An 18487-nucleotide genomic window follows, 5' to 3' on the forward strand; every position below is an offset into this window, starting at 1 on the left:
AGATAGATAGATAGATAGATAGATAGATAGATAGATAGATAGATAGATAGATAGATAGATAGATAGATAGACAGATAGTTAGTTTCTATGGTTATGTATAAAAAGCAAACAAAAAAAACATAAGCAGTGCCAAAGTCTCTGTTAGACAATAATATGAATCTTATTTATCAAACAAATAAAAAAATAAGCTGGGACTGTAATAAAATATATTTTTAGTTCACCATGACTCAAACACAGTTCCCAAATCCAAAGGTTATCTGAAAGATCACTTCCAAAATCTTTATTCTGTTGTTTTATGACATAACCAGAAAGGAAAACATGACTGAAATAGGAAAGCTGAATTTCAGCATGCAAACAAAGATAGTATGGTGTCTGCCAGCGTATGTAGTCTGCTCTAAGCCTCCTGCCACAGTCATCCGTTCACACCGCCTTGTGATTGAAGAGTGGGAGATAACGCACCAGATGCTCTCCTGTGGGGACAGACTCTGGCAGGAGAAAAGCAAAGGCATCAAAGGAATTACTGCAGTTTGCATTAAATAATGGATTTTGCATGTATATTTAAACATAAACAGTGCTGTAGCTATTCAGACTGAGAATTAAAGTTAAGATAAACTTTAGTCCCTATCGCAGTCTATGAGAAGAAATACAAATGGCTGAAACAGAAGACTGAGTACAGAGCACCTTCACCGCCATGGAGAGGTTTCTGCTCACAAATGAACTGGAATCCCATTTCCCTTTTATTATTCTTGTGGAGGAATAATACATCCATCATCTGTAGCCCCTTATCTGGGAGCTGGTGGCTGTCTGTAGCGGTCAGGAGTGAGAGGCATGTTTACAAAGATAGGTGAACCCTGGACAGGTTCATCACAGAGCAACACAAGGCAAACAACCACACACACACACACACACACACACACACACACACACACACACACACACACACACACACACACACACACACACACACACACTCAAGAGCAATTTAAAGAGAAACAATTAATCTAACGGTTATGTTTTTGGAGTGTGGCAGGATGCTGGAGAACCCAGAGAGATAGCACCCAGGCTAACAACTTTAGAAACGCTCTTTTCTCTACTTCAGGAGGCTCCTTATTGGATAAAATGTAGGATAGTTTCTGAGTCACAGATAAGATAAGAGCTCTAATGTGTCTTTGTTTTGCTCAGTACTGCAAACTGGACCAGCCACTATGAAAGATAAAAGATTATTTTATCCCATATTTTCTTTCAGCTCCAACTTTAAAAACAACATTTGTTCTACAGCCTCAGTGCCATTCAGTCAGGAACCAGAGTGTGAACAGCACAGGTGATCCATTTACCAAAATGCTTCATTTACAAAGCTTATTCTTTGCTTATAATTATGTACTATTTAATGTTACATGGGTTTTGTTAATAAGATATAGATAACAGTGCACTTCTGCAATACACTCCTTTTGAATATTTTTCAGTCTATCTGTAGATGTATAATTGTATTTCACAATGCAGTTTTGTGACCATGTTTAATTTAACAGTCAAATTCCTGTTCAATTGCTGGTTTCTGTATCGTAATGTCATCATGTTCCTTAAAAATCTAAATATTCCATAAGATCCAATTATGATCATGTGACATTTTCAAAATGTCAAAATGACATAGAAAAAAACCTTAACTAACTTCTTCTGCTCAATGTTTTAGAAGACATACAAAGATCAGCAGAAGGTAACAACTTTTAAAATCTGTTTTTTCACCTGCAGCTGAACAGTGAAAATATGCTTCTGTCAGAGTCAGAGTAGAAAAACACTGAAAAAATATCTACTTTACTGTTATATCCTAATGCAAAAGTTTTGATCAGAAAAAAATGAAACTTTCAAAGCCAAACATTGGAACCATATAATGTCCTAATGTTCGAAATTAGGACATTATATGGTTGTTTGCAACACAGGCAACCTCTGGTAAGCTTCATCATGTCGAGTTGGTGCATTGCATGTGGACAAACATTAGCAATTTGTATTTATGTATCTCTAAGTGAACAATATGAATCAATCAGGGCAAAAACCTTTTCATTCTTAAGGAGAATTGTTTGTGTAAACAGATTTTGCAGTGAAAAAATTACCATCTGCTGAAAGTTGATGCTCATTTTGACGTAGGAGATGAAAAAAAAACCTTCTGTGATGCTGACTGTATGTAAAACAGGGCAGAAAGTCTCAGAGAGTTACAGGTAGAGAAGTTAAACTGACGAATGCGTGTACATATCTGACATGTGAATGTTGCTGAGTGAAATCAGTCTGTGTGTGTTGTGCTGTCTCTGCTGTGTGGTTAAACAGCACACACACTGAACAGCCAATCCTGTTACATCTATGAGTTTTAATGGTTGTGTGTGTTGTCTCTCTGGTTTTGAAAATCAGCTGACAATTTAAAAATCTTGCCCTGTGAACCAGACTTTAAGACTTAGAGCATAAGCAAATAATAAAACTGACTTACTTACTCACACTATATATTTATCTCATGGTCATTTTCTTATCATTTCATTTTTTTATTTTGTATTAAAGCCACTTAGTAAAATATTACTTTCAGTCATCTAATTTTAGACTAGCTGTTATTCGACTAGTTCACCTTGTAATTTTATGCTCCTTTATTTCCTATTTTCATTTTCCTTTCACAGCAGCCTTTAAAAACTCTCGCACAAAATAATAACAATACATCATAAGCCCAGCACAACAAATTGAACAGGTTTATCAGGTTTATAATCACAATACTCAAAGTCCATCAGTATTGTTAATAACATGCTTCCAAATTACATATAATTTTCTTCTTTATAATTTTTTTCAAAGTAATTACAGCATATTAGGAATCATTCTCTTTCTAATGGCTCCTAGTCTGCAGTTCTTGCATCATAGTGCACTTGGAAAAAAAAGAAGCTAATTATTACTTTGTGAGAGCCTGAGTTGAAGTGTTGGCTTCAAATATGGGGAACCTAGTTATATCTGAAGTAAAAAAAAAAATACAGTAAACAGGAAGATCACTGGACATTTCTACTGATGGCTTTTGATAGATGAAGTTACAGCTGGGTTTCCCACTGATTCCTCTTCTTGTGTCAATCTACCTTTATTACAAAATACAAAAACTAGAGGTCTATTTTATTTTTGAAATATCATCACTCTCCTAAAATTAGTGGGGTTTTTTAACAGTTTTTTTTAATAAATAGATGTGATTAGTAAAAATTGTGCTGGACAAGCCTTGTAGACAGAATCTAACTGAGCTCACTGGGTGGTCGGCAGGTTGTAGGTTTGATTCCACATGTTAGAAGTACTTCCAAGAGTTTTGAGAAAGATAGAACCTCAACTTGAGACCATTTCATTCTGTTTCGATACACTCTCAGCTAATCACGTCACCAGATCGCGTCATCATCATGGACGAGGTCTCCCAAATGCAACTTACATTCAAGGGTGTCATTTATCTTTTTATTCCGCTTCATTTCATATTTTCTGACTACTGTGACTTACTGTCTCCAGAGTAACACATAGTTTGAAAAATACCATATTTAATGTTTGATCTTTGATTGGATCTTCTTGCTTTGAGCGCCCGTCACTTTGATGCTGTTGCTCTCCCACTGTGGGACGATCAATTCTATTTGAATTATATTCTAGACTATTGCTCACAGAGGAGGAATAACTTTTTTTGTTGGATCTATGAACTTTTGGGTTTCCTGCTGAGAACCAGTCAAAGGATTTTAGCTGGATTTTAGTTAGTTGGACCAGTCAAAGGATTGCAACAACCAGTTGGGGAATGTTGGATTTCAACATGTTTTCAATCCATACTCCAAGGGATTAACCCAGGACAGGAATACCAAGATGGCCTCCATCCCTCTGTCTGTGGCTTTGTAGTTTATACATCAACAGCTCTCTTGGCATCAGTTTTAGTGAAAAAGAATTTAACATATACTTGATGATTGTTATGTGTTTAATTCACCTGTTGAGTTAAACTCTGTGCTAAACTTTGCAATGAGAGGACCAATAAAAATATTCTGTAGAAGGTTTTGGACCTTTGATTATTGAGATTCTGATTGTATTTTGGGTTAGCGGCCGCGACAGACACTCCCAGGCTGTCAGCTGAAACAGGGTGAGATGCTCGGCTGTAGGCAGCGAGAGGCTGGATGGATCCTTCCTGACTTCAACTAAACCTTCCAGTAGTCTTAAGAGATGGAGTCATTTGGACCCCATAAGCTTTTTACCCTGTGTGCAGCCCAGAGGGGACCTAATGACCCCCTTTTAAGAGTTTTTTTTGTTTGTGTGGTTTTTGGAACTGACAGTCTCGTGCTGTCCAACATGACATCTGCTGCTCTCCTCCTGAGCGTCGCACTAAGACTCCAGAGGGTTGAGGATGTCCTGCTTGGAAAAGTTCAACAGACTCAGGACCCTTTAAATGGAGAACTGGCTCAGGCTGCCGTCAGGCTTCCTCATGCTCCGGCGTACTGACTGTATTCTGGGAACTCTGTGCTCATTGTCCACAGATGGTTGAGGTTTCACAGAGGAGTGTGACGATTTTGTGACAAATTCCTTAAATTTCCACAATCCAAATGGATACCAGCAGGTTTGGTGAGTAACATGGGAGGGCAGCCCGTTTCTCTAATTTGTTTTAATTTGTTTTCCTCAGTGTCACATGCAATAGTAATAACAGTGATATCAGGTTAATCTTTGATCTCCATTCAGAAGGTTGTCAGGAGCTAACAGGACGTCTCCATCCTCATACCCTGGAATTAAACTCATTCCTCTCTTTCTCATTGTTTTATTTCTGGACAGACTTCAGAGCCGAACTGATTTGAAATTTCACACTCACCACAATGAAAATGTCAAAAACACACTTCCAACAATTTAGAACTGTAGGGAAACGTGAGGTCTGAAATCTCATTATGACCTGATTTCCTCTCATTACATCACTTCCACTCTTGTCATAAAATAGCTCCATTCAGAACCTGCACAACACAGGAAGAAATATAATTTACATCCATCAGCTGTTGCAGGTTGAAAGGTTATATTAGTAAAAGTCACCCATCAGGAAACTGTACCCTTCCCCCATAAAATTCTGAATAAAACTTGTATATTTTATTGTTTAGTAGTGTGTGACTGAACATATCACACACTATTGTCACCCACATCCACCACAGAAATGTTACCAAAAATATTTATTAGGCAAAATACTCAGTGAACTGCTGCTACTCTGGGTTTGCTGCTGTCATTAGTTTTTTTATTTAGACTCATTTTGTGAGGTTATTTGTTTCCCTTCCTGGTTGTCTGCTCTGGCCTCTTTACTGAAAATCTGAATTATAAGTTAGATTAAAAAATTAACGCTTGTGTTTTTTTCTTCCGGCACAATATTTTTTTTTTTACTCATTAAGAAGTTCTTATGTTTGAAGGTTTACATTTATAAAAGAGTTTTGGAAACTTTTTAACTAAATGAGATATTAAAGCTCGATACTGACGATGTATTATTATTAGGCCTGGGACTTTAACACATTAATTTTGATTAATTAATTATATAGATTTCAATGGGTTGAAAATTTCAACACTTTTTTCGTTCCATGCAAAGGTTCCAGCTGGATCATCGTGTGTTTCTGGTCAATCTGAAGCTCAAGCAGCAGCGATGGACGATGAAGCAGCTTCTCCTGGCCAGCTGGGCTCATTTCTGCTGGGAAGGACTATTGTTGTGCTCAGGCTGCGCTAAACGGAGTTAGCCTATCAGCAAAGCTATTGAACGAGGAGGATCAGCATTCAGCATCTGTGCACCACAAATCTGGAACAAACTTCCAGAAAACTGCAAAATTGCTGAAACACTGAATTCCTTTAAATCTGGACTAAAGCCCACCTGGTGAGAGCTGCCTGTGAAGAATAATCAATTAGGAATTTAATGATGATACTAGAATGAATGTAATGTTTTACTTTTTTGTGTTTTTTATGATGAAAAGCATTTTGAAATGCCTTGTTGCTGAAATGTGCTATACAAATAAAATTTGATTGATTGATTGATTGATTGATTGATTGATTGATTGATTGATTGATTGATTGATTGATTGATTGATTGATTGATTGATTGATTGATTGATTGATTGATTGATTGATTGATTGATTGATTGATTGATTGATTGAGGCCTAGCGTAGCATCTGAATGCTAACATGTTGCACAGATGTCCCCAATGCTAATGTCAGTGTCAACAGTTCACATTTCTGACGAAGGATTTTTCTATGAAGTGAACTTTTATGTTTGAATAACCTAAATAACAGATGACAAAGTATAATTCACATTACTTTGTTCAGCTCATATGTCCATTTATTCTATAATTTAGCAACAACAATGATTTTTGAATAGAATATACTGCTTTTTTTGTCCAACTTACAGTTTTTGATTAAAATTCCATTAATTGTTATTGATTAATTACAGACTCTGCAATTAACTCTGCTAAAAATTTTAATCGAGTTCCAACACCACCTATCATCAGTAACTATCAATATTCATGAAGTAACATTTCAATTGTACAACTTATTTTCTTATTTTAAGCAGACACAAACAAATCCTGACTACACTGATGTACTGGTGAAGTTGGCAGAGTGCTGTAAACTGGCATTTAATCCTTAAAGTCAACATGTAACACTTAAAACAATTTCAGGATTAGAAATAGTTTATCATTATAGTTTCAGATGATTTTCTGCATATTTTCCTCTGTTGTATGGACCTTCATTGATTTGCTCTTCCTCTGTCATTAGAAGGCTCTATCAAAAGCAAGTCATGAAGTTGTGACACATCATGAAACATAGATATGCATTTAAACAGAGTTGAATAGCATGACGAGCAGGGTTAAAAATATTGTAATAAATCCTTCAACAAGCCAAAGTAGCTTCCTTTCAATGAAACGTAGTAGGCGGACTTCTTTAATAAGATGGTCAAAAATCTGTCAATCTGTCAGGCTGTTCCTCTGAGGCAGGCTGAGCAGCAGACCGGGAGACAAAGACAAAACAGAAGAGAGAGAAGAGGAACAGAACAAGTTAAAAGTCTGAACACTGCATTAAACTGAAGGCATTTACTTTAAAATAAGAGAAGCCGAAAAATATTTTTGACAAAAAACAAATTCAGTTAAAATGTAAACATATTTTACTTCCAACAGCTACCAATCTGACATATCTTATGTTAAATTTTTCACATGATGTAAAACTTCTTTACCCATGAGCAACACAAACTGGATTTGTGTCGGGGAGGATGATCAGAACAAATTCAAGAGTTTTTACCTGAGATGTCACTGTCACAAAACCAAACTGTTAGCTTTCCCTGAAAACATGGTTACAGGCACTGTAACTTTTTATCAAAAACGTTTGTTTATTTTTACTTTAAAAAAAAAAAAAGAAATTACAGTGTTTTTATAAAGGAAATTTAACTCTTGTAATTCAAATTCTTATTTGCATCACTTTCTTGTCAATGGAAACGCAGCGTTCCACCAAACATCAGGAAAACCTGATATCAGAGTCACAGGAAGTCAGGGAAGTGGGAAGACTTTGGAATACCGTCTGTCTGTTGTTATATGTGCTCAGTTATGAGTTTTTTTCTGAAGTTCAATTTACTTCATCATAAAAAAATGAAGGAAGGTAATAAATGATGCAGGAAAACTTGATCCAAGCAAGTCACGGTTACAGGAAGTCGGTTACAGGAAGTCGGTTGGCAAATCTATTTGAACAAGTTTCTGCAGTGTTGTAATTCCTCATATACTTATTATTAAGAATCTGCTTTATAGGCCGTCAACAGAAAGACAATATCCATATTATCATTTCAATATAGCTCATTAATTTTGGTGCACTATAAAGTTGCTGTTTGCACACACACTCCACACACACAAACGTGTGTGTGTCAAGTCGCCTATCAGGACGCAATAGTTCATATACTAGCTTTGTGTTTGCTGTATCAATATGTAATTAGAAGCTAGGAGCCACTGCAGTCTGGACCGTCTGTCTGTTGTTATATGTGTAGGTTTGTGTGTGTGCGTGTGTGTGTGTGTTTGTGAGACTCTAAAGCCATGAAGTTACTTTATGTGCCATCATTATACTTATGAGGTACAGACAGCTGCCCCGCAGCCACTGCTGTGCACGCACTCACACACAAATCCAATGCCAACACGTGCACACACACATTCACACACACACGGACAGTTTGCTGGTTAATGGAGCTCTTCTCTTCTTTAATGAGCGTTGTAGTCGTTCTTCTCTTCACTGTCCCCCTCATTACCTCTCTTTCTTCACTTTTCTTCCCTTCCTTTCTGCTCTTTTGTACCTGTGCCTCTTCTTTTGTTGCAGCTTCATTCTTTACCATCTGTCTTCCCTCTATTTGGAGCTCCTCATTGTTTTGTGGGTGTTCCATTCATGCACTGTCTTCATGTTAATCTTTCCTTATATATCTTTTACTATCTTATACTTCTTCCTCCATTTCTTTTCTCTCTTGCAATTTTTGTTCAGTTGCACCAGTCAGTGTCACCTTTTTGAAGTTACAGTTATAATTGTGTTTTAATTTATGCAATACGATAATAGCTGAGTCATGCACAGCTCTTGCAGCATCTCTTTCTGCAGCCTAAAATACGTTGTTCCGTCATCTTAACTGTCACTTCCACGTTCACCATCGTCATTAGCACCCAGGAAGACAGCTTGAGCATTGTGACAACAGTTAGCAGGAGGTGCTCTGTTGCTTCTCCAGTTCAGTAAAAACATGGACTCCATCACTTTGAAAGGACTAATTGATTCAAGCACAGAGATTATTGTCTAATGCATAACTATGACAACACATCAACGTTTACACCGCAACTGCTTGACATGAAAAGTTGCACAACGAGCGAGGTTCTGATTGGATGACAGATTCAGCTCACTGGGAATTTATTGTGACAGACAAAAATTGTGTGGATGAGCTTTAAGGAGATGGATTCAGAATATGCTACACTTTCTGTGACTCACACAACTTTTACTACTTGGGTCGGATGGCAACAAATTTTGGAAAACTCTTTCACCATAAAGGAATCCCATTCCTCTTAGTTAATGTTCACACAGCAGGGTCTACTGCTCAGTTATGAGGGTTTTTTTTCTGAAGTTCAATTTACTTGATCATAAAACAATGAAGGAAGCTAATAAATGATGCATGTCTCATGCCAATGATATTAAAGGAAATGTGACTTGACCGTTCAGGCTCTTTGAAAACTGTTATGTGTCTGATTTAGTGCCGCATATGGAAGTGGCACAAATTTGACTTTCTTTGTGGTTAAAACAGTTATTATTACTCATTCAGTCAAATATTGGTTGGATTTGGGAAAATAATGAAATTTGGTTAACTTGCAGTGTGAACGTAGCCTTAGTGTTTGCTGGTCATTTCTATCCTACTTTTCTCACAAGAGAAAAATTGTGAGAAAATTCTTCAGACTCTCTGATACTTGATTTAAAGGAACTCACTGTTTTAGATGTTTTGAAATTTCCTTTAAGTTTATTCCAGATATGTGGTGCATAGAAGCTGAATGTTGCTTCTCCTTGTTTGGTTCTGGTTCTGGATGCAGAGAGCAGGATTTTAGTCCAGGATCTTCCTGATCTCAGTACTAACCACTGTTGCATCATGCCACCTTGATTCTGACTAATTACATGGATTGCTCGATTTTTGCTGTCCTATAAAATCTTTCCAGTTTTCTGAACATTTCTTTGTGACTTATTTTCCAGCAGATAAGGCCTTTCATTTTCAACAGTGTGGGTAACTAGAACACACAATGTGCAGCAATTAAAGACAAAAAGCTGTGCGGTAAGTAATTATGCTGTTATTTTGTTGGGTTTTTGCAGAGCCAGTTATTTTTTTTTTGCACTGTGATTTTTAAACGCAGCCTTGTAAGAAACACTCAGCAAAGCCATGCTGGATTTATCTCACCAGCTTCAGGTCCATGAAATCATTATCAAGTTAGAGAACTTGGTCTGGATCTCCAGGGAGAAGTGGGCTGTTATGTCTTGTTTGAGTTATTTACAATGATTCCTCTAGACATCACATAAGTAGAATGGCAGCCAGGCTTGAGGCTAGATAAATACCCTTTCTACATGCTATACTGGGGATACAAGCAGGGGTAATTGTACCGCTTTGTAGTTTTTGTCGTTACCATGGTTGCACACCTGCATCTGTCCATCTCTTTACTTGACAAATATAGCTCCAGGAACCAAGCAAAAGTGCGTCAGGCTGTAAACAGGTGCAATTAGGTCCTGTCTACCCACAGAGGAGTTTGGAGATTCGGCTCTTTTCCTGCTGTCACCAGGAAATTGCTCTGCAATAACTGACCTGAGCTGACATAACAGCAGGAAAGTTTGAAGCTTTTATTCATCAGCTCAAATTGCTTTTATGAGACTCTTCTGCAAATTGTATGCTGTTCACTAAACTTTTAGATATCAACAAGAGGCTTGAACCTCTAATTCCCAGAGTAAATTTCAATGCTTTATTTCTCACAGTGAAATGGTCTGAGATGTTCTGTGTCTGTTGACTGGATGAAACAAGACAAACTCACTAATGTTTTGCCCCAGTCAGGAGGTTAATATATCTTATTCATAAGTAATACCAATAATATTGTGATGGACTGGTGATGTGTTCAGGGTAAACTCCGCCCAGCCACCACCAGAGGTAGGCACCAGGCCGGTTCTTCTTCCAGATTAAAACTGAATGTTTAGAGTTCGACTTCATATTTCAAGACAGTTTCTTAGTGTACACCACAAAATACAAAAAGTATTGGAAAAACAGTTAATTACTCAGCTTCTTCACTGAAAAAAATGACTCTTTGGATGAACATAAAAAAACATGGAAAAGATTTCCACCTGATTACTTTGCTTTATTTCAGCACCATGTAATTCTGTTACTCCTATTTAAAGCAAATGTGTAAGGTCAACTTAATTTATTATTGTTATTCTGTGGTTGATTCTAAATCAAAGAGTTGGCTGAACTTAATATGTCATGGTTATTCTAATTTAAATAAAATGAGTTGCCTCAACTTATGTTATTATGGTTATTTTATTAAGTGTTGGCTCAATTGAATTTTTTAAGGTTGATTCAACTCATTTACTATAGTTGGACCAATGTAATTTAATAGAGCCAGCCCAACTAATTTGCAATGCTTTGGACCAAATAATTTACTTGACTAAGATTAATGGCAAGTAAAAGTAAGGATATTTCTTAAAAAAAGAAATATCCTCTCCCTCTCATCTCCTTATTCAAACCTACTCAAGTAGCAACCAGTTTTTCCAAACTTGACCTCCACAAGTTCTGCCACCTTGTCTGTGTCAGTTTTCCAGTTTTTGATGGAAAACTGCTATCAAAACCCCCACAGGTCATTTTGCCTTTTGGTCTTTGTAATGCCCCTGCTGTTCTTCCAGCTCCTCCCAGTGCTTTGGTCTGACCTCTAACCTCTAACAGGACTCCTGTGCTCTCTCATCCTTGCACATTTCTTTATGATTGGCAATAAATCTTTAAATTTTTCTTGATTTCCTGAGAGTATTCCTGCATGTGAGTCAGACAATTACCTAAAACCATGACAGTAAATGCTTAGTATTGAGTGGATTCAATTTGAAAGTGCTTGTATCAGTTATGCTGTGAATCAAGGGGCTGCACAGTGTTGCAGTGGGTAGAGCTGTTGCCTTGCAGCAAGAAGGTCCTGGGTTCGATTCCCGGCCCGGGGTCTTTCTGCATGGAATTTGCATGTTCTCCCTGTGCATGGTGGGTTCTCTCCGGGTTCTCCGGCTTCCTCCCACAGTCCAAAAACATGACTGTCAGGTTAATTGGTCTCTCTAAATTCTCCCTAGGTGTGAGTGTGTGTGTGAATGGTTGTGTGTCTCTGTGTTGCCCTGCGACAGACTAGTGACCTGTCCAGGGTGACCCCGCCTCTCGCCCGGGACGCAGCTGGAGAGAGGAACCAGCAACCCTCCTGACCCCATGAGGGACAAAGGGTGTATAGAAAATGGATGGATGGATGTTAGTGACTTTGCTTTGAAGCAACCGTGTATCTCACATGTATTGTTGTTGAAACAACACTGAGGTTCACATTTGTCTAAATGCAGGACTTACAACATTTAATTTGCATTTCAGCTATTTCACTGGCGAGTCAGGTAAATGATTGGCTAGTTTGCTGCAATAAGCAGCAGATCAGCAGTATTAAGTTAGCTGAATCTAGTGGAATCTATTAGTTCTGGAGAATTTCAAGTGAATGTGCAAATAGAGCTGACACTATCAGCTGGCTGCACACCTGGAGACAGCGAGAGAGAGCGGCTGAGAGAGAAATAGCAGAAGCTAGGAAAGAGTGGTGAGATGATGCCTAATGTGGTGTGTAATGCTGTTTTTCTATCTGTGATTGGCTCCATTTAACCCCAAGTAACCCACTCTCTCACCCAACCCCCCTCCCCCTCACCTCTCCAGCAGCCAGCTGGATGACTGGCTGGGCTGCTGCCAACTTATAGGCCTTATATATCGTATGTGAATAAGTACGCTTTTGCTGCTATCTGCTTCTGCTTTTTGGCAAAACTCATATTTATCTGTCCCCGCCTGCTTACTGTTACCTGGCCCTGCTGCCTCAGCGACATGGCCGGTGAATCAGCACTAACCAGGAGAGAGAGAGAGACAGAGAGAGAGAAGAAGTACCACGGAAAGGAAACAGAAATCAAATCAAGTTTATCACAAGTTTGGGAGGCAGACTGCCCTAATGTTCTTAGGCCAAACATTGAGAACACACAGATTTTTTCTCTTCTTCTCTTAATGTGTCTTAATCTAACAGCGTCAACTGTTGCATTCATTTGAGATTAATATCCCAGGAAATGTGGGTGATTAAGCATTTGTCATGCTGTACTGATCACTCACAACTCCATGTTAACTGTTCTCAAGGAGAAAAGGATTGAATTTTAAAATCCAACAGGGACATGCACACAGCCGGAGGGAGGAAAAGACAGAGCTACTGTGTCATGAGATTTTGGTTCCGCCTGCTGAAAACATTAAATACTGCTTTTAACAGCTGATTTGTACGGAACATCCACACAAATGGATGGAAGTGAGATCCCAATTCATGGCATGCTGCACATTAACTGACAGCTGCTGGCGAGTGTTTGCTTTTTTAGAAGCCAGAATAAAAGCCATCCCTCTCCTCAAGCTAAATCTGCCGGAACACGTTGTTTTCTCTACAGCTCATTGATCCATTTTTAATCTACTTCAAACATTTATTTAATGCAGTTAATAAATACCTCATTTATCCAAAATGTTCTTGTAACTCATATCATCCAAATGTCTTTAAAGAATCGCTGTGGATGGTGCTGTTGGTAGGGAGGACCTCCAGTAGCAGTCAATATTCCAATGAACCTGAAATGGCTTCTGACTGAAGACTGTTGCTGTTTGACAGTTTCATAGTTGGTGCGACATACTAACACCCTAATTTAGCTCAGTACCATCAGTTGCTGGAGCAGCTGCTGCTGCTCCTCTTTAAATCTGTGTTTGGTTGACATGTTGGAAGTTTTCTGGAGTCGAGGGTCGTAGTTCACGTATTACTTGATCTTTTGAGATGCTAATCAGCTGCTCCCAGTTGTGACAACATTATTTTGTTGCCACATCTATGCATTACAACATCCGTCCAAAAGAAAGAAAATTAAGAGCAAAAATCCTTCCAGCTTCACAACATGCAAAACCAGAAGGGAAAATTGTCCAAAAAAAACAACACACAACCAAAAAATTATATTATTTTAATATTCTTGCTCTGCTGTTTTACTGTCTTTAAAACAGTTATGTTGCTAAAGGCCCATCTGGGAACAGGCATTGCAAATTACCTTGGGCATTAAATGTTATAATGTTCAGTGTTTGCTTGTACTTAACACTTTTTCTCAATCAATCAGCAAAATAGAAAGACCTTTAACATAAATATTTATTTTTTAATTTTACAATTCAAGAAAATACTATGAAACATGTTTAAAAAACTACAAAAATCAACTACACTTAAGTCCATGTTCATTTGTAAAAATAAACATATACAAAGTTGGCAATATCATTTAAAAATGCAGGATTAGTGCGTCATCTTCTATATAAAACATGTAAAATACTATGCAATATGTAAACATCTTTAAATTGGAAGTAATGCAATAAAAAGAGCTGTTTCAGATCATCAGTCTGATTTCAATATGAATCAGACTGAATAATTTACAAATCAATCTGTCTTTGAAACTCCAAGGCAGCACAATAAGATTCATCATCCATAAACAGAGACAACCTCTTGAATGTTCAGTATTGAGGGCAAAAATGTATTATTGAAACATCTGATAATATGATTGAGTCAATGATGCAACACTTCTCCTTCATTTCACTAATATTAGCTTATTTTAAAGGATGTGAGGACTTATGAACAGCCAGAGCAGCTTGTCTTCACGCAAAGGTTTTGTGAAAGAGGCTAAAGGTGAAATTTAACTTGTCTCTTTTAATTTGCTCTGTCTAAAAGATAAAATCCAGGCATTGGTTAGTGTAGTTTGCAGCATAATGACCTTTACAGCATGAGCTGTACAGTTATCTTGAACACATCAATTTGCAAAGTCCAAAATATGTAGCTGTACAAGCAGTGAGTCATGCATTTCACTAAGAATTCCACAGACGAGGAGATGTGTTTAGTAAAAGATTTAAAAAAAGCTTTGCGAGATATTCAGCCTGACAGCTTCCCACTGTGTTGTGTCTCGACTTTCCAAGAGGACTATTTTAAGAGCTAATATATTTCTATTTGTCTTCTGCTCGTTCTTTCTCTATTACCCAAAATGACACAGTGTTTTTCCCTTAATTCCCAGGCTGCTGCTGATCCTTTATTCCTGCTGCTCTCCTCCCTCTCTCCCTTTCCGAGTAGAGCCCAATAACCAGGAGTGATTTGATTACTCTGTGTAGCTATGGTCCCTCATTGTTATCAGCCTTCATAAATGTTTAAGGACCATTAAGGAGACGCAAAGAGCGCAGACGGACAGAGGGGATATCTTAATGCCTAAATGACCATTACCCCTCTCCATTTACAGATTAAAAGCTTTATTTTGTTTACTCCGCCTACTACTCATCATCCCCTTGCTGATCCCTCTGGCTGCATGTGTCCGCTGAGGCTCTACGGAATGACTTTTTGTTTAGGAAGATGATGGTGATGAAAATGCATTACACCGAAGAGCAGAAGTGTTTACAGACTCGTTCACTTTCAAAGTTCAATTTTCATAGGTTTTCTCCAGTGCTTCCATTGCTGTAATGTTTTCATGGAAGCCAGGACATCTGGAAGGAGAGAGTCAGGTCACCAGTTTGTTCCAGATCACTTTTCTCCCTTCATATAGAGACATTTATACGGGGGGGATTTTTTTTCCCACCATGTTGATCCATTAAAGTTTTCCTTCAAACGTCTTTCTTGATGTTTGGATCATCTTTCTTGATCCAAATGTAAAGAAAAAGGAATGTAAATATCTGTGCAAAGTAGTAGGGCATTTGTTGTATCATTTATAATACATTTAATTTTCACTTTTATGATATGAATTCTGATTTATTGTTGTGTATATAAATTCAAATGGATGTTTAAAATAAACTGTCTGTAATGTTAGTTTGTTTGTTTCACTATTTTCCCCACCTTTTGTTATTTTCTCGATATATGGTTTTGATTAACATGTAATTAATTGTAATTAATTAATTACAGACCCTGTGACTAACTTCATTACAATTTTTAACTGAGTCTGTTCAATATTCCAGATTATTGTAATCAATCTGTGAATAATTCTGTTAAACAGAGCTTGTACATAAAAGACAAAAATATTGGTACCATGTAAGTAAGTGTTCAAAATGCTGATACCGTGGAAGCGCTAAATCACTGGTGTCATGGAAACAGAAGTTCCAATTGTGGTCGCCATGTAAACAAGATGTCAAAACGTTCTTATCATGTAAACAACAGGTCATAACTTTGGTACCATGTTAACATGAGGACAAAACATTGATACTGTGTAAACGAAAGGCAACACCATTGGTTCCATCTATATTGGAGGCCATAATGTTGGTACCATAAGAACAAGAGGCCAAATTGCTGTTACTCTTTAAACCACAGGTGTCAACCTCCAGTCCTGTAGGGCCGCTGTCCTGCAACATTTAGATGTTCCTCTGCTGCACCACCTGAATAGAATAATTAGGTCATTAAGGCTCTGGAGAACTGATCTACACATGGAGGAGGTCGTTAAGTCATTTCATTATAGTGTTTTGTACTTGTGGCACATCTAAAAACTGCAGGACAGCGACTGGAGGACTGGAGTTTGAGACCCCTGCTTTAAACAAAAGGTCAGAATGAGGTTATTATGTAAATGACTAAACACTATAGCAGTGTAAACAAGAGCCCCAAACCTTGGTACATGTAGGAGAGAAGCATCGATCTGCAATGATCCACCTTGTTCTCTGACTCCAGCTCTAAATCAATGTTTCTATAACAAGATGTCCGACCGTTAGAATGTTCTTCAGACAATCTGTCCTTATCCGATAATACATGTGAATGAAAACTTGGTTCCTCTGACAGCTTGAATAATTGAACTAGTTGGTATCTGGTATATTAGTTAAGTGTATCCATTCAGCTTCTTTCATTCTTTTATTTGAAGATTTTTTTTTTTGTGAGATGACTGTTGGAACTCTGAATCTTATTTTATGGACTGATTTGTGTGTAAAGTGTCTCATTTCTTGTCTAAAGCATCAGAGCACCACTGCAGGGCTTCAAATAGTTCAAAGCAAATGCTGGAAGTCTAGTTATGTAAAGACAGGAGAGGAATAAAGAGATAGTAAAAAGAAAGAGCAAATCTTCATGAGAAAGTGTTACTAAAGAGGACGACCACTTTAAGGAGAGTTTCTATCAGATGGAAGATGGAGGCTGATTGTTGGATAAAAAGAACGAAGATCACTGGAGACCTGAACCCAGACAGGAAGGTGGTTTGAGATGAACCTTTGAGCCTGAAAATACTCAGTGCTAATTCCAGAGCTGTTCCACAGAGTCCAGAGGGCAACACACACACACACACCCACACGCACACGCCACGCGCACACCCCCCAACGCACACACACACACACACACACACACACACACTCAGACAACATTACAACATTAATGTCTGGGTTGGTGAGTGCACAGCTACTCGCTGACATATACAGAAACTTGCCCACATTTATATTCACATTCTCTCTCTTTGAAGCACACACACACACACACACACACGCAGCAGTTTGCTGAGCAGTAGCGGACTGGTCCTGATTTTTGCCAGTGGGGAGGAAACATGCCTGATTATTTAATAGGCCTCACAATGGACCTCACAGAGAGCTCTGCGTGTGTGTGTGGGTGTGTGCGTATGTTTGGGTGTGTGTTTGCTCAACTTCTTGAATCCGTGTGAAGAATACCGCATCTCAGACTCACACAGACTCCTCCGAGCTTCACACTGAACAGCTCATCTGGCTTGTAGGGCCAAAAGTCGAGTTAATAACCCATGCCTTATAAATAAATGCTCACTTGACTACATTTCGTCACAAATTGCTACAACGCATTAGTGATTCAAGCGAGACGATCTTTATGAAAGCTTTTGCATTTGCTCCTCCAAACACCTGGGGCTCTATCGTTGTGAATCAATGACGCAGAGCACAAGAGCGCAGGGTGTGGTGAGTGATTTGTGGTAATTTTTGTGGCCTGAGGTGCTCAGCGAATAACTGCAGCAGAGGTGCAAACAGCTTGGGATTAGTCAGAATACATTAACAGCCAGGGTGCTGATGACCAATCATTACTTTTTTTTCTTATTAATATTATTTTTTGATTATTAATATTGTAAAAGTAGAACCCTCTGAAGAAAGAAGAGCCAGTGTCCTTGTGCAGAAGGATGACCAGCATCGTCACGGCGCATTAAATGCATTACCTTAGCATGAGGCTCATTCAGTTACAGTCCTTTTGTTGTCAGAAGAGAACTGCTACTCGATATAGAAAATGGTTCCTAATAGAGGATGAGGTCACTAATAGATCTCTGGACACCATGTAACGCGCTGCACAGTGAAAACCATCAGGTGAATACAATTGTCTGATAATGTTCAGAGCCCTGCTTAAATCATCTTATGTCAGCTGTTTTGACTGGTTTCCATGGGGAATATATGGAAAAATACAGTCCACACACTAAAATGTCAGCTTTTTGTCCTGTGAAACGAGAAGCTCGTCACCACGCTGAATGTTTGATTTATACTGTATTATTCAACAAAAAAAAAACTGCTAAATGGAAAAAAGGTAAAAAAAGAAAAAGAGCTTCAATAAACATATTGCAGAAGTTGAAAAAGACTTCAGTAAATGTTTGTTCAGCCTCCTGTGGAATGAGTTCCAGCATTCAGCCTGGTAGTGAAGAACAGACAGTAGAGAAAGTTTCTACTGGAGTTTTTTAACATGACCTCACTGTACAACATAGAGCAAAACATTCAATAAAT

This window comes from Gambusia affinis, linkage group LG09 (assembly GCF_019740435.1).
Source record: "Gambusia affinis linkage group LG09, SWU_Gaff_1.0, whole genome shotgun sequence".
NCBI lineage: Eukaryota > Metazoa > Chordata > Actinopteri > Cyprinodontiformes > Poeciliidae > Gambusia > Gambusia affinis.